The sequence below is a fragment of the Eurosta solidaginis genome, chromosome 3 (assembly GCF_040869045.1).
Source record: "Eurosta solidaginis isolate ZX-2024a chromosome 3, ASM4086904v1, whole genome shotgun sequence".
Classification (NCBI taxonomy): domain Eukaryota; kingdom Metazoa; phylum Arthropoda; class Insecta; order Diptera; family Tephritidae; genus Eurosta; species Eurosta solidaginis.
The window spans coordinates 276,873,804-276,898,978 of NC_090321.1; the positions used below are offsets into that span (position 1 = coordinate 276,873,804).

At 38.5% G+C, this 25,175-nt stretch overlaps 1 protein-coding gene and 1 long non-coding RNA gene across 6 annotated transcripts in view; both read right to left on the bottom strand.

The window, feature by feature from the left end:
• The window catches only part of Hs3st-A (Heparan sulfate 3-O sulfotransferase-A), a 638,465-nt gene that overhangs the window by 341,751 nt on the left and 271,539 nt on the right, over nt 1–25,175 (bottom strand). The window lies entirely within an intron of this gene.
• Nucleotides 13,539–16,210, bottom strand: LOC137245632 (uncharacterized). The gene is made up of 2 exons (XR_010951366.1): nt 14,234–16,210; nt 13,539–14,133 (listed from the first exon to the last, which is right to left on the bottom strand). It is a non-coding gene; the product is annotated as an uncharacterized lncRNA (long non-coding RNA).

Below are 25,175 nucleotides of genomic sequence, written 5' to 3' on the forward strand. Positions count from 1 at the left end.
ACCTAATATAAAAGAAAGGAATTAAAAAAGAAACCTTTATCCACACTTTTTCTAAATTAAAATCAGGTATCTGGATTTCAGAAAATCTCATTTGAATAGAATAATTGGAAATTGGACTTCAAAGTGTGTTTATAGAAAAACACTAAGTTGGATTTTAGAATAATTAATTGAATTCAGAATGTGAAAATTGCATTTCAGAGATAAGCAATTTAATTTCGGATATCGACAATTAAATTTCAGATGTATTCGAAATGTTTTCAGATATTTGCCTGCAGTCCCACCAACTAGTTGTATACTAGAAGAATACTAGTTTTCCGAAAATCCCAACTAGTATTAGTTCTGTAATATTACTATTTAGCAACTGGTATTTTGAACACGGCGATATCCAGTCTCTGCATCAACATCATACCAATTGACAAACTAGTCATTGACCAACATCGTACCAAATGACATACTAGTCAGCATACCCATCAGGGCCATACCAATTAACACAATGGTCAGCCTTTGCGCCAGCATTATACCAGATGTCATACTAGTTAATGTATTCAACCTCAACATACCATTTGGCATACTACCCAGTCTATGCATCATTGTAATATCGATATATGCATCAGGATCGTACTAGTTAATATACTGGTCGTAGTCGGGTTGGAAAGATACTTGAAAATTCATTCATTTTATTCATTTTATTTCATATATATAAAAAATATGTATTGTTTAGGCACGAAGCCTAAATTCCTATTAGCTCCCGCCACCCTAATACAACTACGTTATCGACCACTTGTTCGCCCACATGCATGTATATGTGTATATTAGAGTGGTCTTAAAAATTTGTTTTCCGCAAAAAGACTGTACCGCCCCCTCACATTATTCCTTTGAATGTAAGTAATAAATATCAAAACTCCTAGGCAGATTAGACCAGCTTAAGGCGTGGCACATTCACACTGAAAATGCCCAAAACCGTTTTTTTTTAATTTTCGAGAATAATGCCCGACAAAATCTTATAAAAACTTGTAAATATGCGGTTTTACTTATAGTGTATTTATAACAAGAACATGGAAAAGGAAAAAAAATTGTTATAAATGGGAGTGGCACTTCCCATTTTCCAATCAAGCATTTTCCAACGTTTCGGGAGACCAATTGAGACAACAAGCCAAAATTCGGTACACATATTTCTCCCACATTGGTTAAGGACCATTTTTTTTTTAATAAAAGATCACAGACCAATGTAAAAAGCATTTCCTTTGCGGAAAGTATCCTTATATCAATCGTATTTCACTTAAAAATACCATTATATCCAAAAATTCGAGTTTCACCCATCCTTTTTTGACCAACCATTATTCTGCGTTTCGATAGCCATTAGGAAGAACAATTGAACTATTGTGAATAATGTTTATATCCTTAAATCGAAATTAAATGATCTCTACGACAGCCCTCTACTTCTACTTAATTGGCGCTTAACCGCTTAAACGGTTATGTCCTTCCAACAAAGCGCGCCAATCGTTTCATCGTTTAAATCGTTTTCCACCTGGTCTAGCCAGCGGATAGCGGGCCTCTCTCCACCTTTTCTTTAATAGAAGGGTTCCGATAAAAATACCTCCTTACTCGGAGCGTTATCTTTCATTCACATAACATGGCCTAGCCAGCGTAGCCACAGCGTAGCCACAGCGTTTTAATTCGCTGGACTATGTCGATGCCTGTGTAAAGCTCGTACAGTTCATAATTAAATCTTCTTCGGTACTCGCCATCGCCAACGCGTAAATCTTTCTAATTACTTTTCTCTCGAACACTCCCAGAGCCGCTTCATCTGCTGTTGTCATGGTCCATGCTTCTGCCCCATATAGCAGGACGGGTACGATAAGTGACTTGTGGAGCATGATTTTCGTTTGCGGAGAGTGGACTTTACTTTTTAATTGTCTACCTAGCTCAAAGTAGCATTTATTGACAAGAGTGATTCTTCGCTGGATTTCAGAACTGATGTTGTTGTTAGTGTTAACACTGGTTCCCAAATAGACGAAGTATTTTACTATTTCGAAATTGTGGCTGCCAACAGTACCGTGATTGCCAAGGCGCATATGCGCTGAGTATTTGCTCGATGAAAGCAGATACATACCTCGTTTTATTCTCATTCACCATCAAACCCATCAATTTGTTACTTTTTCAAAAATAGATGCCTTAAGCCGTATGTTTTAAATGACACACCACGGCAAAATCTGCCTATCACAACTCATTTGTACAAAAATATCACGACCTCTGTTTCTCCAGTCTCCCAATGGTCGGGATCATTACGGTGAGAACTGAGCGGGATACGCTGCTAGGAAACTCACTGGATGATGGCTAATATGTGTGAAGTGAGAAAGTTGGATTAAAAATAGAAATAAATGCTCTTAAGAATTAACCTGATGCAAGATAGTGGTTTTTTAAAATTAATGGAGTATCATAATATAACATGAAAGAAGAACAAGAAAGGTTGTCTAAGTTCGGATGTAAACCAATATCATATACCCAGATATAGATATTTCGTACAGTTCTTTTAGTTCAGTTTTTTGGACCTAAATATCATTGAAAGAGGGGTATTTATTTAATAATTTTGAGTCCTCTAAAAGAAGTATTCCTCTCTATACAGGAAATAAGTGTAAAGAGTTTCTTCACAATAGATCAATTATTCTTCATTGGTCAAAAGAGGTTGTCACACCCATTAAAAAATGTATAAGTTACATCAATCGGTATTCGAGTTATGGCTCCAGAAACGGTAGCCAATGCGTGATCAAATAAGAGACGGTGCCCCGCGCGTTTCCAAAAATTGCTGCCATTCATTTACTTACTTACTTACTTAATTGGCTCTTAATCGTCTAACCGGTTATGGCCGTCCAAGAAGGCGCGCCAGTCGCTCCTTCGCTCCGCCAACCGGCGCCAATTGGTCACACCAAGGGAGTTTAAATTGTTTTCCACCTGGTATTTCCAACGGAGTGGGGGCCGCCCTCTACCTCTGCTTCCATAGGCGGATTCCGATAGAAACACTTTCTTGGCCTCAGCATCATCTTTCATTCGCATAGAATTACCTAGCCATCGCAGCCGCTCCGTTTTAATTCGCTGGACTATGTTGATGTCTGCGTATAGCTCGTACAGCTCATCGTTATATCTTCTTCGGTACTCGCCGTCGCCAACGCGTAGAGGTCCATAAATCTTTCGAAGAACTTTTCTCCCGAACACTCCCAAAGCCGCTTCATCTGCTGTTGTCATGGTCCATGCTTCTGCTCCATATAGAAGGACGGTTACGATAAGTGACTTGTAGAGTATGATTTTCGTTCGCCAAGAGAGGACTTTACTTTTCAATTGCCTACCTAGCCCAAAGTAGCATTTATTGGCATGATTGATTCTTCGCTGGATTTCAATGCTGATGTTGTTGTTAGTGTTGATGCTGGTTCCCAACTAAACGAAGTCTTTTACTATTTCGAAATTAGGGCTGCCAACAGTAGCGTGGTTACCAAGGCGCATATGCGCTGAATCTTTGCTCGATACAGGAGGTATTTCGTTTTGTCCTCATTCACCATCAAACCCATCTTTAACGCTTCTTTTTCCAGTTTGGAGTAAGCCGAACTAATGGCGCGGGTGTTTAGGCCGATGATACCAATGTCATCAGCATATGCCAGTAATTGCACGCTTTTATAGAATATTGTTCCAGTGCGGTAAAGTTCTGCAGCTAGAATAATTTTCTCCATCATCAAATTAAAGAAACCGCACGATAGTGAGTCACCGTGTCTGAAATCTCGTTTAGTTTCGAACGGCTGTGAGAGGTCCTTCCCAATTCTGACTGAGCTGGTGGTGTTGCTCGACGTCATTTTGCAAAGCCGTATAAGTTTTGCGGGGAAACCAAATTCAGACATAGCGGCATATAGGCAGCTCCTTTTCGTGCTGTCGAAGGCGACTTTAAAATCGACGAAGGGGTGATGTATGTCGATTCTCTTTTCACAGGTTTTTTTTTTTTCAAGATTTGGCGCATTGTGAAAATTTGGTCGATGGTAGATTTACCAGGTCTGAAGCCGCACTGATAAGGTCCAATCAGCCGGTTCACGGTGGGCTTCAATCTTTCGCACAATACACTTGAAAGGACCTTATATGCGATACTAAGAAGGCTGATTCCACGATAGTTGGTGCATTTTGCAGTATCCCCCGTCTTGTGGACTGGGCAAAGAACACTTTGAGCCTAATCGTGGGACATGCACTCGTCCTCCCATATTTTGCAAAGAAGCTGCTGCATGCGCCTTACCAACTCCTCGCCGCCGTACTTGAATAGCTCCGCAGGTAATCCATCAGCGCCCTCGGCCTTGATGTTTTTCAATCTGGTTATTGCTTCTCCATCTTTGTCATAATCGGGCGGGGGGACATATATTCCATCATCATCGACTGCGGGATCGGGTTCGTCATCTCTGATCGGTGAATCGCTGCCTCCATTAAGGAGGGCAGAGAAGTGTTCCCTTCATAATATAAGGACTATCTGGACATCAGTTACAAGGTCGCCGTTTTCGTGCCCACAGAAGTTTGCCCCGGTCTTAAAACCTTCCGTCTGTCGCCGTATTTTTTGGTAAACTTTTCGGGCGTTATTCCTGGTGGCTAGCAGCTCAAGTTCCTTGCACTCACGCCTTTCTGCTTCTGCTTTTTTCTTCCTGAAAAGGCGTCTCGCTTCCCTTTTCAACTCACTATAGCGTTCACACACCCCTCTTGTTGCGCTCGCTCTTAACGTAGCCCTGTAGGCAGCGTCTTTTCATTCGGTTGCAGCGCAGTATTCTTCATCGTACCAATTGTTTTTAGTGGCCGCCGCTAACCAATTTTTTCGTCGGCGGCAGTAGAAAGCACTTTGGAGATATGCTGCAACTGCTCCTGTATTCCTTCGGGCTGAGTTGTGCTCTCAGAGAGCAGGTGTGAGAGTCGAGCTGCGAAATCAATGGCAGCCTGGACTGATTAAAACTTTTCGACGTCTAGCTTTCCTTGTGTTTTTTATTCCTTGGCTTTAGTCGCGCTGAGATGGGTGCGTATTTTAGCTGCAATGATATAATGGTCCGAGTCGATGTTAGGTCCTCGGATCGTGCGCACATCTAAAACACTAGAGGCATGCCGTCCGCCAATCACAACGTGATCAATCTGATTGCGAGTATTTCGATCAGTAGACAGCCACGTAGCTTGATGTATCTTTTTATGCATGAATCTCGTGCTGGGTATGACCATGTTTCGAGCACCGGCAAAGTCAATCAGCCCCAGTCCGTGAGGAGAAGTTTCATTGTGTAGGTTGAACTTTCCGACTGTAGGGCCAAAAACACCTTCTTTGCCCACCCTGGCGTCAAAGTCGCCAAGCACCACTTTTATATCATGACGGGGCAGCGCTAGTATGTGCGTTCTAATTGTTCATAAAATATGTCTTTCACCTCATCGTCTTTCTCCTCTGTCGGTGCATTGGCGCAGATGAATGATATATTAAACAATTTTGCTTTTATTCGGATAGCGGTGAGACGTTCGTCCACAGGCGTTAATGCCAGAACTTGGCGACAAAGTCTCTCTCCCACCACGAATTCGACGCCGAAACTGCGCTTATTCGTATGGCCTCTCCAATAGATGTCACAATTTTGGATCTTCTTCCTTCCTTGCTTCGTCCAACCCATTTCTTAGATGGCGGTGATGCCAGATTTTGCTTTCACGAGGATATCAACCAGCCGGGCATCTGCACCAATCCCATTCAGGGAGCGAACGTTCCAGGTGCATGCCCTCAATCCATTGTCCTTCAATCGTATGCCATGATCGTCATCAATAGGGAGTGTATTTATACGAGGCTTGTTGGTATATTTCATTGGAGTATGGATTTACGTGGCGGGTCCCAAGCCCAGCGCACAACCTGCTCAGCGGGGGTGACAATATTACTTACACATTTATATAGCGAGCCGCTTGCTGCAAGACAGACGCCCGCTTGCAGCCGCACCTAGAAGTGTACAGACGCTGCCGATGATATATTCCCGGCTAGCCCCTAAACCGATTATGTCAGAGTGGCCTAGCCAGGTTGTCACCTTCTCACATACCCAGAGGATACTTGGCCGCATGCGACCGGCAGTAGTGATCTGCTTGAATCGCATGCAAAAGAATCGCTCTGGCCATTCCCAAGTGAATGGCGGTCAGAAGCTTTCCCTACTTTCGTGGACTTCTACACTCGGCTCCAACCTCCCACCTGTCATTCACTTAATTGTTATAAATACACTTTAGATGAGAAATAGCATACCAACAACTTTTTATAAGGTTTTTTCGGGCATGGCTCTCGAAAATAACAAAATACCCGACTCTGGGCATTTCGAATGCAAATGTGCCACGCCTTAACCTTAAGTTATCTAGCCAAGAGTTTGGAAATTAATTACTTACATACAAAGGAATAATATGAGGGGGCGGTAACGCTTTTTCATAAACTTTTATTTCTTTCATACAAAATATGTCCAGTCTAGTGTACATATGAACATATGTTATCTTGTCAATACACATAGACATGAATGCCGGTGCTACTGTGTGGGGAAGTTTCCACTTAAAACCGAAGACTTTTCCTGCCGTTCAGCGGTTGTCCTCGACAATGCAACCGTCTACTTTTCCAGCGGGCGTAGAGCGAACTACAGCCAAGGCCGTCCCGAGAAGCCCCGCCACATTTTCATTTGTAAAAAGGTATACTATTTTGTTCTAATTATTTCTTTCACTTAAATAAAAGCAATATTATAACAAGAAATAACTCGCCTTTCTTTTCTTTAATTTATTTCCAAAACACAATTGTGGTGCCTCCACTCCCTTGCCGAGCTTGTGACACACCACAATGTACATGTATATCTGTATGTATATATATTACTTTAAAATGTATCACTTCAATCATTATACTTTGAAATAAAATTTTATAAAAATACGTACATATATACAACAAGTAAGGAAGGCTAAGTTAGGGTATAACCAAACATTACATACTCAGCTGAGGGCTTTGGAGACAAATGTGGCGTGTTCGTCATCCGATTTTCCTAGTTTTTATCAGGAACATATACAGTAATAGGAGTAACGTTCCTGCCAAATCTCATCACGATATCTTCAACGACTGCCAAATGATAGCTTGCAAAACTTTTAAATTACCTTCTTTAAAAAGTGGGCGGTGCCACGCCCATTGTCCAAAATTTTACCAATTTTCTATTCTGCGTCATAAGGTCAACCCACCTACCAAGTTTCATCGCTTCATCCGTCCTTGGTAATAAATTATCGCACTCTTTCGGGTTTTCAAAATTATCGATATCCAAAAAGAGGGCGTGGTTATAGTCCGATTTCGTTCATTTTAAACAGCGATCTGAGATGAGTACCCAGCAACCTACATACCAAATTTCATTACGCATTTGCTTACGGACAGACGGACGGACGGACGGACGGACATGGCTAAATGAATTTCTTTTTTCGCCCAGATCATTTTGATATATAGAAGTCTATATCTATCTCGATTAGTTTACGCAGTTACGGGGTACCGTTATGCGGGCTCTGCTCAGCTGTGTCGATAACCAAAAAGTAACGAAATAACACATGCCGATTTTGAGATCGATCAGTGGAGATTGTGGACCAGTGGCGGATTTGCGGGGAGGGGGGTTTCATGTTCAAACCCGAAAAATTGGTTCGTAACCAAAATCGGTCAGTCAAATATGGCTGTATATTCAAGCTTTAAACACATACACCATTAAGAAACTAATTTTTCCAATAACTATTTCCCAACAATCGCCTAAGTCTAGTACTTCGTTTACAGAAAGTGGTATATCAATATGGATATTCAATGAAGCGAGTCCATTCAAACGGTCTTGACTGATTGTACTCCACAAGTATGATTTTAATCTTTTGAGGGTAGAAAATGTGCGTTCTGGTGTTGCTGTCGAAACTGGTAGAATGGCTGATATGCGCAATATCTTATTTACATGTTCGAAAGCATTTGGATTCACCATCTGGAAAAATAAGATAAAGAGGAAAAATAACATAAAAATTTTGTGGGTAGTCATCAAAATTGTACCCACCTCAATTGCATCAAACACGCTTTTAAAATTCTGACCATCGACTCGCCTTCTCCACATTTTTGTCAAGAGCTAAATGTAAGCCGCAAGTTTAAGTTGGCTGATCACTGCAGTGTAATCCCAGCGGAAATTGCTGCGATTAAGGATGCGATGGATGAAATGCTATCCAATGCTACTAAGGTTAGGGAATTTAACATCTACTCTGATAGCCAAACGGCTATCAAGGCCTTGAGCTCAACTACAGTGCGATCGAGGGCGGTCTGGAAGTACCAGACCCCGCTTGCGATTGCATCGAATTATTTTACAATTAAGATTATCTGGGTACCGGGCCATAGTGATATCGCGGGTAACTGTCAAGCGGATCTCTTAGCCCGCATCGGTACAACTGAACCGGATGAAGACGGCTGTAGGGATTTCAGTATTCCGCTGGCCACCTGCGGATTGCTCTTCTATAGCTGGGCATCGAGTCAGCTCAGCAAATGTTGGGCGGACACCACGTCCTGCAGGGTAGCAAAATCTTTCTGGCCGAAAGTGGATGGCAGGAGGTCTGCTGAAATAATTGGGTTCACTAAGGCTCACCTATCAATGGTCACTGGGGTTTTAACAGGGCACTGTCACAGGGGTATCGATGTGTTAAGTCCCAATATACTGGAAACTCCATCCTGCTGCAGCTTTATGGAGGATGATGAGGTGGAATCACCAAATCACTTTATGCTTGATTGCCCAGCTTTTGCCAGAACTAGGCGAACGTACTTCGGTCGCGACTCACTTGGATCTACTGAGGATTTATCCAAAGTTGAGATCGGTATCATTCGGAGCGCTTTCGTTGCTACCCAACGATTCTCTAAGTAGCCAGATAAAAGTCACCGTTATTTTTGGTGTATTCGGGATAGATATAGACTTCCATATATCAAACTCATCAGTATCGAAAAAAAATTGTATTGAAATCAGCGAAATCAGATGATAACCACGCCCAATTTTTATATATATAACATTTTGGAATACAAAAAAACCTGATTATTTAGTAAATAATACACCTAGAATGTTCAAATTTGACGTGTGGACTGGAATTGGGACTCAATAAAAGTTTGAAAAAATAGCTTAAAATGGGAGTGGCACCGCCCACTTGTGACAAAGTCAATTTTACAAATACTATTAATCAAAAATCGTTAAACTTATCGTAACAAAATTCGGAGATTTTTAGAAGGGCCGTGGGCGAATAAAATAAGCCATATATTTGCAAAAACGAGCTTTATATCAATGGTATTTCATTTCCGAAGTGGATTTATAACAATAAATAGGAAAAACTTCAAATTTTTAAAAATGGGTCTGGCACCGCCCCTTTTATGACTAAGCAATTTTCTATGTTTCGGGAGACATAACTCGAAGAAAAATTAGTTCAGAATAGAACCATATGTATATGTATTATTGCGCAGCCTTGTAACACTATTACGCATACAGAACAAACAACACGAGCATTTCATGTGTACTGCTGGGTATGTAATGTTCGGTTTCACCCGAACTTAGAACTTGTTGCATAATCGAAATTTTTTTCTGAAGAACGTTTTGCCTTTTTGGCCATCGGTAAAAATTAAAATAAATGCACCCTGCCTACATCATGTTGCAATCAAATATACGACAAAAAATAATGAAGCAAAAACCCCCCGGAAATAAAATCCTTGATTCGCCGCTATTGTGGGCCATATCCCTCTGAAATGTGACGCAATCTCTAGACTCAGGGCTAAGTTTATAGGCTCACCATGGCCAGAACATTATCAAATTAAATCATTCAAGCCAAGAGAACTACTAGGGTTCATCGAGAAAGTCGGCTTGGATGAGGTGCTGTGAAGGAGGTGAGGGCACAATAGACCAATGATCGCAGTGCATCCTCAATAAATTATTTATCTATCTAACGGATAAGAAACGAGTTAGTCATGGTTGACTGTGTCAAAACAGGCCAAGCTGCACTAGCACCGTCCTATGATGGGTGTGAATGGAGATGAGAATAAAAAATAAATAAATGTAAGGCGCGAACGTAAGGCCGACTCCGAACGGCATCTGCAAGGCAGATGAGTTTTCACTTAGAGCTTTTCATGGCAGAAATACACCCGGAGCGCTTGCCAAACACTGCCGAGAGGCGACCCCGCTTAGAAAAATGTTCTTCTAATTTAAAAACCTTATTTCTAAAATTTTTGATGTTGCTTTGCCCGGGGTGCGAACCCAGGGCATACGGTGTGGTAACGCTACCATCACACCACGGTGGCCGGTGGAGTTGAGAATGGTGGTAGTAATATGCACTTTACGGAAGTCATGCTTATGCTGGATAACCTAAGATTTTTTTTTAAATGAGCGAATCATAACGGCTTTAAACGTTTTCGTTATTGACTAACGGGATATTATCGGTAGATACTGGCTGGGTTTCCGGGCTTTGGTTATGGGTTTACCCTTGCCATTCTCCTTATTCTGGAATGGCAATGGCTTTTAACGACAAGTAGAAAACATGTGCTTGGCTGCTGATGCCCTCATGGGCAAGGTGTTTTGGCATCGGCATAGGCTTTTATTGATATGGAAGGCTTGGCCTTTTCAATGGCTTCTTTAACCTCTGTTGAGGTAACGGTGAGATGCGATTCGTCATGCTTGTGTTTATGTGCCCTGGATTTGGACGATATTTATCATCGTCAAATGAAGTATATATTGCAAATTGGCTACAGAAAGCACTCGCCTATTTCCTCGAGTCCGACAGACGAAATTCTAGTGGAATAAATTATTCAAATACTAGTCTAAAACTGACTAGTATGATGAACACCATTTTAAGATGCAAGTTCATATGGAACTCCATGACTGTGGTGGCCTAATCCTAGGGTGACCGATGACCAAGATCTGCCCCTCCTAATCCAGGGTTTCATGCGGCACCGTGCACTTTGGAGCCTCTCTGACACCGGGCCGCCTCAGAGAGTAGAAATGGTCCTCGGCGAGATCGTAACTCACGTATACCGTGGCTACGCACCGGGCCCGTCCCTTTCTGTTGCCTCTTTGTACACAGAAATTGAGGCAGCCGAAGTGGAAGCGGAGCTCTCCGACGCAGAAACCCTGGTTTCCGCCACGGCAAATTGCGCAGTGGTTCTGTGCAACTTGTCGATGAAAGATGCTACGCTGGGTAGCGGCGGGGAGGATCACAACGTCACGATGATAGAGGCAGGCCTGTTCTTGAGGAACATTCTTTCTCAGACCACCGGTATATTGAAGTAGTGTTAGAGTTTTTCGTTGATCAGCCCATTGTGAGACGTAACCCACGTAATAGAAACTGCGAACATAATGAGCTGCCTCACGGAGGTAGAAACCTTCTCATCGGCATTCTCAAATGCCCTAGAACAGGCTTGTCCAATGTCAAAACCACGTGGTAAGCGTAAACCTCACAACTAAGGGTATACAAAAAAGTCCTGAGACAAGCGAAAAGAACTTCGTGGAGAAATCTCTTCACTGGAGTCGAAAGTACGGTGCTATGTCTGGGCTACGGTGCGTGCTTTCTAAGACGCTTTCTAAGGATACCAGATGCTACCTAGACCAGCAAAGAAGGGGAGACCACACAAAATTTCCCGGGAAATATGCCCAACGAACCTGAAGTACCTGCAGCAAACCTAGCTGCAAATATACCCATCACTGAGGAAAGGGTTGGGTGGGCAGTTAAAAGTTGTAAACCTTTTAAGGCTGCTGGACCAGACGGGACTGTCCCCGCTCAACTTATCTACTCTTTGGAGTTATCAGCCAACTGGATGTGGCATATGTATACCGCTGGCTTGGCTCTAAACTATATTCCGTGTGCATGGAGGAGCGCCACGGTCATATTAATTCCCAAGGCAGGCAAAGCCTGTCACTACGACACGAAGAACAATAGACCCATCATTTTTTCATCCTTCGTACTAAAGACCCTAGAGAGAATAATTAGCTATTTTCTCACTACCAACATTGATAGGAACCTCGTTTCTAGCTATCAACACGCGTACACCAAAGATAAATCTGCGAAGACTGCGCTACACAGCCTAGTCTCTACTATCGAAACATCCTTGTTAGAAAAGGATTATTGTCTTGTGACCTTCCTAGGCATTGAAGGAGCATTCAACAATATAAGTACGGACATCGTTAACAATGCTTTCAACGGTCTGGATGTAAATAGAACCCTAGTGGGGCTGATTGATGAACTGCTCAAGAGAAGAAAAGTGCTTTCCTGACTGGGGAAAGTTGTTATAACACGCTGTGACACAAGGGGTACACTCCAGGGTGGTATCCTTTCCCCTCTATTATGGAACCTAACGATAAACTCGCTATTAGGAGATGCTAGTTGGGGGAGCAGGAATATTGGGGCATATGCTGATGACCTAGCGATCACTTACAGAGACAAATTCCCTCAAACTTTATGCGACTTGATCCAGATATTTAGAAAAATGGAAGAAATGAGATAATTAAAAAACGAATACAGCTAAGCTAATGAAATTTGGAAGGCGGATTGGTTTAATGACGAAAAACCTAAATTCCATAAATTTTGGTACATAGAAGTTTGGCAGATACTCTATCATTTCCAATTTGATTTTTAACTTTTTTAGTTTTTTATACGTTTTGAAATAATAATATGTCCGAACTATTCAGCGACAAAACAATATTAAACTAAAATATTACTTGTCACTCAAAATACTGGGCGCGCACTGAATTTTTCTATATATGTATATAACAGGACAATGTTTATCCAAAACTTTTATAGACGGAAAGCACAATTCCACAGTTAACAAAAGCCTAAGTAATTGACTATCTGCCACAATGTAACACACATTTCCCTTGCAGCAATGTGTTTTTGGTTATTGCATATCTACGTAAAAAAACAACCCTTAGCGCTTTTTAATAGAATATATCTTGTGTTTTTATGTTTCTATTTCTGCTCTATCTTTATTTTAGAATATAAAGTTTTTGTAGGGAAATCCTTATATCTGAAGGAAAGCTGTATTTTACCCGCTCAAGTTCATTAGTTGTAGCCTCTGTATCCTTTTTGCTTCTTTTGAACGAAAATAAGTTCAGATTAGAACCATATATGTATTAATGCGCAGCCTTATAACCACCCAAAGCAAACAACAACAGCGTTTCAAGTGCACAGCTGGGTATGTAATGTTCGGTTTCACCCAAATTTAGACTTTCTTACTTGTTTTCAATATTTTTATGAACTATGCTTTTCGGATGCATTTTTTTACACACTGCTCGCAGATTTTGTCTGAATATGAAAAGAGATCAAAGAAATATTTTTTTTTCTTAGATCATATGTATGTATCTAAATGGTGGCGCATGCGGAGCCAAAGACCACTCGAATGGGTTATGTATCCAATTTTGGGTATCCTCAGGCTCTACAACAACTGAAATACTTTTATTTCGGTCACAAAAAATAAGTATGATTCACATTTTTCCTATATTTTGTTTCTCCAATATTTGTTCAATTCAGTGTTTCTGTTTTCGACTTTATTTATGTAGTGAACATGACTGTTCAATATATTTTCATATAATAATTTTTCATTTAGTGACAGTAAGTACAAGTCATATTTTTATAACAATATTTCAGTATAAATTCAAAGTTAAAATGCATTTAAGTTAAATATTTTGTATTTTGAATTAAGATGAAGTGATAATTTAACAAATGATAAGAGTTTAATTTATATGAATTCAAATTAACTAATTCAGGGTGGATACCGATCTCTTCGTGGTCTCAATGTTGTTATCCTGTTACTCTCTTGTATAGTTTCCTGACTGTCCATTCCCACATTTATATAACTCATTAAAACTGACAAACGTAAGTTATAGGAATATTTTAAAGATGTCCTGTATTGTGAAGTTTTGAATAACAAATTTATTTTACTGCATTTTTTACAGTCGTTCCATATGTGAAGATCTTAAAATTAAAACCCTTGTTAAATTTACTTTCGAAATGTAGCTTAATAGAAGTACAACCCGGCCCACCGCTTGTCAATGTAACCTTTCCACCATCACCACTTCGATCGAACACTTCTACACGCGTAATTGTAGGAGGATTTTGCTGTGTATTCTATTAAACAAAATGTGTGAAAGAAAATCAGAAATGTTAATTTTAATCCACCTTTTTCACAAATCACAGGCAATTTTCACAATCTCAAGAATATACAAACCTTTGGTTTATAATCAAAATCGGCAGATGTCTTGCGTATGGATTGCCCTTCAGAGAACATGTACCCAGTGTCTAGCAAGTAGTCCCCTGGTACATGATCACCCTTTGCGTAATGGTAACCTGCTACAAACGCAATTAATGCTAAAAATATTAACACGAAAAAGGATTTCATGGTTTTTTTTTTTTAGTTTTTTGGACTTCTAATTTAAATTTTATGCGCACAATTAAGTATTTTTTAACTTGCAACTGCGAGATTCAAATACAAACTGCACGCTTGAGATAATTTTCACTTGGCTTGATATATTTCAGATGGTTTTATATATTTTATCGCTACTATTTTTTAAACATGTTTACATATTTTGGGCATTCTTTTTAAATAGGCTAAGTCGATTTACGAAAAGTTCTCTACTTTTTTTCAGAGATTTATTAGAATCATATAGGTCTGTTTTGAAATCCGACTCAGCTAAAAAAGTAATAGACAACTATCTTCGGGTAGTGTTCTCAATTGAGTGTCAATCTATTTGAAGAATTATTGTTAGTTTTTGTTATACAACCAAAGCATTTGCCTACAATCTGAAATGATGAAAGACAAGACGAGAATATTTTAGCTCGATGATTACGAAATACAAAATAATTTTATCATTATTTTAATATTTCAGAATTTATTTTATTTTACTTCTTAATTTAATTTTGTTTTGTTTCATTTCATTTTATTTTATTTTATTACACTCAGCTGAGCAGAGTTCACAGAGTATATTAATTTTGTTCGCATAACGGTAATCCGTAACGGCATAAACTAATCGAGATAGATATAGACTTCTATATATCAAAATGATCTGGGCGAAAAAAGAAATTCATATAGCCATGTCCGCCCGTCCGGCCGTCCGTCCGTTCGTCCGTCCCTCCGTAAACACGATAACTTGAGTAAATTTTGAGGTATCTTACGTTTCTGGGCACTCATCTCAGATCGCTATTTAAAATGGAGGAAATCGGACTTTAACCACTCCCACTTTTTCGATATCGAAAATTTCGAAAAACCGAAAAACTGCGATAATTCTTTCCCCAGGAAGGATAAAGCGATGAAACTTGGTAGATGGGTTGACTTTATGAAGCAGAATAGAAAATTAGTATAATCGAAAATTTCCAAAAATTTAAAAAATGCCATTACTCTATACCAAATACGAAAAAAGGGATGAAACATGGTGATTGGATTGGTTTTTTGATTCAAAATGTAACTTTAGAAAAAACTTTGTGAAATGGGTGTGACTGACACCTACCATATTAAGTAGAAGAAAATGAAAAAGTTCTGCAGGGCGAAATCAAAAGCCCTTGGAGCTTGGTAGGAATTCTGTTCGTGGTATGACATATATAAATAAATTAGCGGTACCCGACAGATGATGTTCTGGGTTACCCTGATCCACATTTTAGTCGATATCTCGAAACGCCTTCACATATACAATAAAGGCCACTCCTTTTTAAAATCTTCATTAATACCTTTAATTTGATACCCATATCGTACAAACACATTACAGACTCACCCCTGATCCACCTTTATGGCGATATCTCTAAAAGGCCTCCACCTATAGAACTAAGGCCTACTCCTTTGAAAATACTCTTTAATACTTTTCATTTGATACCTAGGTTCATTTTCCTACATGGTGGTTTTCCCTTATTTTGTATCCAAAGATCTCAGCTGAGTATGTAATGTTCGGTTACACCCGAATTTAGCTTTCCTTTCTTGTTTAATTTAATTTTATTTTATTTTCTTTTTACCTTATTTTATATTCTTTTATTTTATTTTGTTTTATTTTTTTATTTTTTTAATGTAATTTATTTTACTTTATTTAATTTCATTTCAATTTACTTTGATTTACCTTATTTAATTTAATTTAATTTAGTTTAATTTAATTTAATTTAGTTTAATTAAATTTAATTTAATTTAATTTTATTTTATTTTATTGTATTTTATTTTATTTTATTTAATTTTATTTTATTTTATTGTATTTTATTTTATTTTATTTTATTTTATTTTATTTTATTTTATTTTATATTATTTTATATTATTTATTTATTTTTTTTTAGATTTATTGTATTCTTTGTAAATTTATTTTATTTTATATCTTTTTATTTTAATTAAAATTAAAATTATTGCGTTCTTTTTTATTTTATTTATTTTTCTTTTACTTAATTTTATTTCATTTTATTTTATTTTTTATGGAATTTTATTTTTTTTTTCTTCTTAGTTTATCCGTTCTTTTTGTAACACCTTAAACATTTTCAGTTTAGAAAGAGATCCTCTGCATAAAAATCACTCACATTTTACAGTGGAAGTCCCGAGTTTGGAACTCAAGGCTTTAGGCGTTTAAACAGAGGTAGAAGGAATCCCCGTGCCAACTACCAAAATGGATTGTCAATGTCACAGTGCGGAAAGCACTTTTAACAGGAAAGGCTTACCAAAGACGGCTAATCTGCCGTACGATGTATACCTCGAATTCGATGCTTAATATCTAAAAATAAACAAGCATCAAGGCAGGGTTTATCACTGGATGGTTTGTTTTAAAATAAGTTTGAATAGAATAAAAGGTCACGTCTAGACATAAAATATTTTTTAAAACCTGGCTATTCAACATAATGTATTCAACTGGCTTTAAGCTATCTCTCCTCCGCTTTCACTAAGTCCACGTACCAGGCTTAAGACTAGAATTGTAAATATATGATTTAGTTCCCTTTTTAGTTTAATTAGAACATCTATTCTGCAGGTCAGAGGTTTGGCTCTTTACATCTCAAACGTTTTAACGATTTATCCAGTCTGCAGTGTTTTTTAAAGAATAGTAGTTTACAGCTCAATGGCTGGTTCGCAATCTTTATAAATTTTATGAATTCCTTAACCTTAAGTTGCGCGTCCTTGTAGAGCAAAATATCAAGGTAAGATTACCCGAATCTTTTGGCAGACCAATATTTTATCGCCGAGGCTGCCGGAGTAGTACCTGAATGTATTTATACCGGAGCACATCTAATTCACGAACCCTAAAGAGCAACTTAGACATACCGGTTAAGGTCTCCTTAATCTGCGTGGAGCATTTTGGCCAGTATAAAAACTATAAATGCGTTTCAGGGCAATACCAATTACAACTTTGGACGTCAGAACCGACGAAGCCCAATAAAAGTTAAAATGTTGATCCTCTAAAATATGTTGAGAAATCAGTGCATTTGTCACATTTCTTCCCAAGCCAACTTAAGCCATTTTAACAAATTGTCGCATATATGTATCTATTTATTAACGCAAGCAATTGTTCAAATAAATGGCATTGTTAGGTAGCAGAATGCTTCGGTGGTGGCAGTGGAAATGTGTAAGATAATAAATTATATATAATTAAATTATGATTAAATATTTAATTTTTATCTTTAAATTTTCTCTTTTTCTACAAAATTACACTGAAATTAATTGGATGATCAGGAGACGAAAAAAAGTTATTATATTTTTATCAATTTCCTCTTAGAAAAACAAGTCACAATATAAATTTAAGTAACTCATTTTATTTCAAAGTATGCCGAATCATTTTTTACTTGTCTGATTATATTTGTTATTATCTAGAAGAACTCAAAACACTTATGTCTCATTAATATTTTTTCATCTTGGATATACATATCTAATTATGTATGTCTTATTAAACAAAGCAGTTTCAATATTATTATACCCAGCGTGAACTTGTGCTCAAGGGTATTTGAGATAGATATAGATTTCCTTAGATAAAATTATCAGAATCCAAAAATATTTTAATTAAACTATTTACGTCCAAAATATTTTGGCATTGAAAATGGCCGAAATGGATAATAGACACGCCCACTTTTTTGATATCGATTTAAGTTTAAACCATTACAAAATTGGTAATACATTTATGGAACGTACTACATTACCATTATAGATATTTAGCATGAACCAATAAACAGATCCCGCATTAAAAAATGAGTGAGCACAAAAATCATAGTTGGCTGGGAAATAAATTTTCTCGGCGTGACGTCACGCTTTTGACAACATGTTTCATTGCTGACGCAGTATTGAGACTTTATTCCAATCGGAGTATTTTGCTCCGCTCTTACCTCCTACTAACTAGTAAATAGTATTATTACCTAATACCTTTTGGTTGAAGTTATCATAGCATACGTATGAGAAAATGATTGTTTACAAGTGACGGTTGGACGAAATGACGTGAATTCATTGTTCGTGCTTAAAGACACGTTTGTTCACATATTACTCACAGTTTTTGTACTTTTTTCGTACGGAATGAGAATAGGAAGTGTAAAATGTAAGCAAAAAATGTGTCCGGGCGCGATCTGTAAATCCTGCCAAAATTAAACATACAGCACTTCTTGAACCTTTATATAAAAATGAAGTACGTTGAGCCAGTGAGGTCAGCTAACCCTGTTTTGCGATAACATTCGCCAATTGGAAGCACCAAGCTAGGTCAAATCTTCCTCCACAAACGCCGGAGCGAATTCGTTCTTCCGCGTAAAATGAGCTAGCTAGCGAAGCTTTCTGTTTTTATTCGCTGCATTAACGTCATATCTGCAAAAACCTCATATAGCTCATCATTATATCTCCTTCGATACTCGCCGTCGACACCACGGATAGGACAATTAATCTTCCGGCGAAATTTTCTCTCGAATACTCCAAGAGCCATATCATCTTCTCTCAACACCTTCCATGATTCCGAGCCATACATCAGGACAGGTATGATGAGTGATTTGTAGAGCGAGAATTTTGTTCGTCGAGAGAGGGCCTTACTTTTCAATTGCCTAAAGAAGCACTTGTTGGCAAAAGTTATTATCCGTTTGATTTCAAGGCCGACCTTGTTTTTGTTTTTAAAGCTGCTTCCCAAATAGAGGAAAGCCTTCACAGTCTCGAATTTATGTCCGTCAAAAGTAACGTGGCAACAAAGGGCACGATGGCAGCAAGTACTTCGTCTTGTCCACATTTACTGCAAGACCCAATTTTTTTGCTTCTTTATCTTATACCAACTCTTCGCCTACATGTTTGAACAGCCTGGCCGGTATCGCACTTTTCTTCCAGAATGTGGTGTGCTAATGGGAGCATTATCCTATACGTTTTAGGCATACTTCATGTGCATCTGATAAGGCAGATAACTTTTTTGCTGAGAAAGGTTTCATGGCAAAAACACAATCGTTAGTTGTTATCCCGCTTTCCAAAAGGAAGAAAAAATTTACCGGAAATTTAATTTTTACTCCGGCTTAGGCGTTTACTCAGGTAAAAGTTTTAAATACTCTGAACACTGGAGGCGAAATATGAGAGATATGTAATAAATCGAAAAATTTCAAAAGCGCTACGCCGTGAAATTTTTTTTTCAAATTCGATAACAAATACAAAAATTGCAGAATGCGGGGATCTTGGCTCATTTGTTTATGGATATTTAGCGTAAAGTACGATAGTTAAAAAAACTGTTAATGACCCTGCAGCGTTCTCTTTAATTCAGCCCTTCATTAACTTTAAATATCAAGTTCGAATAAAATGCGACGAAATTCAAAGAGATTTGATAAGAAAATTGTTTCTATGACAGAAACTGAAGACGATATTTGGGTATATGTATGGAGGTAGTGTGCTTTATACCATTTATTCTTGATGACATTTCTCTTTAAATGTAACCTTAATATATATACATATATATTAGAAAACAAGCTGGGTATATAATGTTCGGTTTCACCCAAACTTAGATTTCCTTATTTGTTTTTGCAAACGCGCAATTACTAGTTGGAAATTTTGGAAAAGTTATTGTTTTTCAAATTTGATATGGATTTCAAATTATAAAAACAATTTATGGAGAGGCGAGTCTAACATCTAGCACAAAATTAAAGAATTTCGCTTGTTATTTTTAGATTTGAAAATTTTATTCTCCATCAAATTTTTTCCCAACGAAAACGTTTTTATAAAGCGAAAAAAATGTTGGCTACTATTTTGCTTCACTTATTTTACACATAAATAAATAAAAAAAATTTATATAAAAATCAATTGCAGTTCGTTAATCTCGCTAAACAAACCGTTTCCCATCGAAGACTCGGCAAAAAACAAAAAACATTTAGTAAAATAAATGAATCGCGTAAACAGGATTGGTCTGGTTTGAAGACAGCGCGCTGCCAAAACGTCCATTAAAAAAAAAACAAAAAAAAAACTATTAAGAAAATAAATTTTTTTTAAATGCGCAATCACTCTATAAAAATACTTATAAATAGAACAATCCTAACGAAATTTGGTACTGGTATTGTTTTTAAACAAAAGCATTATAGAAAATCAATATAGTTATAAAAAGAAGGAAATTTAAAAGCTTTGCAAGATGCAAATCAGAAGCCGTTAGTATCACTTTGCAATTTTAAAGAATTAGTACATCTATTTTTTTTTTTCTAAGTTGCTTGAAGGAGCAAATTTGGCAATATATTTATGACGTTTTACTTCATTACCAATAGAGATTAGGAAGAGCATTAAAAGAAAAATTCTATATTGTCCTAATCCTCTCTTTTAGTTAAGCTATTCACAAAACTTTTAATATCAAAGTCGAGCGTTCCGAATTAACGATATTTGGTCAGCTTATTTGTTTCTATAATCATAACTGTTTTATATAGCTGCTAACGGAAGACGATACTTTGTATATATGTAGGTAGTATGTTTCAGCTTTAATATCATTTAATGTTCTTGATATTTCTCTTTGAACGTATCAACAATATATATATGTGAGACGACCGCTGGGTATATAATGTTGAGTTTCGCCCGAATTTAGACTTCCAACCTGTCCCTTGTTTGTCACTAATATTGTTATGATGTGTTGTTTCTTAATTCAAACAATTTTTTTATTAGAATATTGTTTATTAGGATAGACAGGGCCTTCAGCTCGATTTGAACCACGTCAACATTGAAATAAAAAACAACTAGAGCGCTATTTTTAATTAGTTTGCATAGCTATTAATATTTTAGCTTCAAGCTAAAGTTTCGCAGCGCTGCGTAAATCAATTGGCAAGAAACTGGATAGAAGTAGAAATAATGAAGGCAAAAAAACAACCGCTCTGATAGCTGAATGGTTATAGCAGCGGCGCCCAAACTGCCGGGGAAGGAATTTAGCAATTCCCGAAATGGATCTATACAACGAGCTCTGATAGTTGTCGAAATTTTGTCTTTCTTCTATTATAATTGGGGGTGGAGCCGTGTGTAGAAGACCACAAAAGTGGGGAAAGCTTCTGACCGCAATAAAAGCAGTTCAAGCAGCTCACTACAGCCGGTCGCTTGTGGCCAATTATCCTCTGGGTAGCCACTGAACACCCGTTTAGTGGTCAGCTAATGTGAGAAGCCGACAACCTGGCTGGGCCAGTCTAACATACTCGGTTTAAGGGCTAGCTAGGAGATCTTCCATCGGCAGCGTTTGTCCTCCACTAGGTACAACTGCAGGCGGGCGTCTGTCTTGGATCAAGCGACTCGCTATATAAACGTGCAAATAATATTTTCATCCCCGCTGAGCGGGTTGTGCGCTAGGCTTGGGTTCCGCCACGTCAAACCACACTTCAATGAAAGGAAAAAACAAGCCTCGGATAAAAAGGCAACACTTTAGTGACCCTTTACTGCAAATGTTTGAAGGACAATGATTTGAGGGCATGCACCTGGAACGTCCGCTCCTAGAATGGGATTGGTGCAGAGGCCCGGCTGGTTGATGTCCTAGTCAAAGCAAAATCTGACATAACCGCCATGTAAGAAATGCGTTGGACGTAACAAAGAGGAAAGAAAATTAAAAAGTGTGACATCTGTTGGAGTGGCCATAAAAATAAGCGAAGTTTCGTCGTCGGATTCGTGGTGGCAGAGATATTTTGTCGCCAAGTATTGGCTTTCACGATTGTGGACGAACGTCTCGCCGCTATCCGAATAAAAGCAAAATTGTTTAATATATCATTCATCTACGCTCATGCACCGATAGAGGAGAAAGACGCTTTTTATGAACAATGCACATACGAGCGCTGTCTCCGCCATAATAAAAAAGTCGTGCTTGGCGACTTTAACGCCAGGGTGCGCAAAGAAGGTGTTTTTGGCCCCACAGTCAAAAAGTTTAGTTTACATAATGAAACTTCTCCTAATGGACTGAGGCTGACTGACTTTGCCGGTGGTCGAAACATGGTCATATACAGCACGAGGTTGATGCATAAAAAGATACATCAAGCTACATGGCTGTCCCCCGATCGAAATACTCAGATCGACCATGTTGTGATAGGCGGACTGCATTCCTCCAAAACACGCACCCGCCCCTGCGCGAATAAAACGAATGAACAAAAAACAAAAGGAAAGGTGGACGTTAAAAAGGCTGCAATCGCAACAGACTGCCAATGATTTCGCAACTCGACTCTCACACGCAACCCGAATCACTTTGATACGAACACTGGGAGGATGTTTTTTATGAAGATGACGTAACGAAAACATATAGCCTACTCATAAATACACTTAAGAGTTACATAAACCTTTCTCGTCTTTCTTTTTCCCAAAAAATCCACTCTATCTCTTAAGCCTTGGGTAACTAGTTCGTTAGTTAAAAGGATAAAACTAAAGAATAAATTACGCAGAAAATGCAACAGCCACCCGACAAACACCAAACTTCGGAATCGTGCACGCCGCTTATCTAACAAACTTAATAAAAGCATCCGTTTAAGGCGCGAAAAATATTTTCAGGATTTAGTATTGCCAGCACAAGATGACACTAGAAAAGAATGGAACGCTTTTAATAGAACTATGAAAAGGAAGTTAAAAGCTAAGCCTGACCCACTTGTGCTGACCTTGAAAGGTGTCGACGTCTTGAAACATCTGGAAGTTGCATAAATGTTCAATAACTCTTTAGTAATTGTTGGAACACCCTCTGCTACAACGAGTAACTCTTAGGTTTCCCACCTCCCACTAATAGCTTTTTATACTCAGCTGAGCAGAGCTGATAGAGTATATTAACTTTGTTCGCATAACGGTAATCCGTAACGGCATAAACTAGTCGATATAGATATAGACTTCTGTATATCAAAGTGATCTGGGCGAAAAAAGAAATTCATTTAGCCATGTCGGTCCGCCCGTAAACACGATAACTTGAGTAAATTTTGAGGTATCTTGATGAAATTTTGTATGTGGGTTCCTCAGCGCTCATCACAGATCGCTATTTAAAATGAATGATATCGGACTACAACCACGCCCACTTTTTCGATATCGAAAATTTCGAAAAACCGGTAAAGTGCGATAATTTATTACCAAAGATGGATAAAGCGACGAAATTTGGTAGGTGCGTTTGGTAGGTGTTATGACACAAAATAGAAAATTAGTAAAATTTTGGACAATGGGCGTGGCACCGCCCACTTTTAAAAGAAGGTAATTTAAAAGTTTTGCAAGCTGTAGTTTCGCAGTCGTTGAAGATATCATGATAAAATTTGGCAGGAACATTACTCCTATTACTATATGTATGCAAAATAAAAAGTAGCAAAATCGGATGACGAACACGCCCCTTTTAAAAAAAAATTTTTTTAAGTCAAATTTTAACAAAAAAATTAATATCTTTACAGTATATCAGTAAATTATGTCAACATTCAACTCCAGTAATGATATGGTGCAACAAAATAAAAAATATTAGAAAATTTCAAAATCAAAATGAAACAAGTAAGGAAGGCTAAGTTCGGGTGTAACCGAACATTACATACTCAGTTGAGAGCTATGGAGACAAAATAAGGAAAATCACCATGTAGGAAAATGAACCTAGGGTAACCCTGGAATGTGGTTGTATGACATGTGTATCAAATATAAGGTATTAAAGAGTATTTTAAGAGAGAGAGTAGGCCATAGTTCTATGGATGGACGCCATTTAGGGATATCGCCATAAAGGTGGACCAGGGCTGACTCTAGAATGTGTTTGTACGATATGGGTATCAAATGAAAGGTGATAATGAGTATTTTAAAAGGGAATGGGCTTTAGTTCTATAGGTGAACGCCTTTTCGAGAAATCCCCATAAAGGTGGACCAGGGGTGACTCCAGAATATGTTTGTACGATATGGGTATCAAACGAAAGGTGTTACTGAGCATTTTAAGAGGGAGTGGGCATTAGGTCTATAGGTGGACGCCTTTTCGAGATATCGTCATTAGGGTGGGCCAGGGGTGACTCTAGAATGTGTTTGTACGTTATGGGTATCAAACGAAAGGTGTTACTGAGCATTTTAAGAGGGAGTGTGCATTAGGTCTATAGGTGGACGCCTTTTCGAGATATCGCCATTAGGGTGGGCCAGGGGTGACTCTAGAATGTTTGTACGATATGGGTAGCAAACGAAAGGTGTTACTGAGCATTTTAAGAGGGAGTGGGCATTAGGTCTATAGGTGGACGCCTTTTCGAGATATCGCCATTAGGGTGGGCCAGGGGTGACTCTAGAATGTTTGTACGATATGGGTATCAAACGAAAGGTGTTACTGAGCATTTTAAGAGGGAGTGGACATTAGGTCTATAGGTGGACGCCTTTTCGAGATATCGCCATTAGGGTGAGCCAGGGGTGACTCTAGAATGTTTTTACGATATGGGTATCAAACGAAAGGTGTTACTGAGCATTTTAAGAGGGAGTGGGCATTAGGTCTATAGGTGGACGCCTTTTCGAGATATCGCCATTAGGGTGGGCCAGGGGTTACTCTAGAATGTTTGTACGATATGGGTATCAAACGAAAGGTGTTACTGAGCATTTTAAGAGGGAGTGGGCATTAGGTCTATAGGTGGACGCCTTTTCGAGATATCGCCATTAGGGTGGGCCAGGGGTGACTCTAGAATGTTTGTACGATATGGGTAGCAAACGAAAGGTGTTACTGAGCATTTTAAGAGGGAGTGGGCATTAGGTCTATAGGTGGACGCCTTTTCGAGATATCGCCATTAGGGTGGGCCAGGGGTGA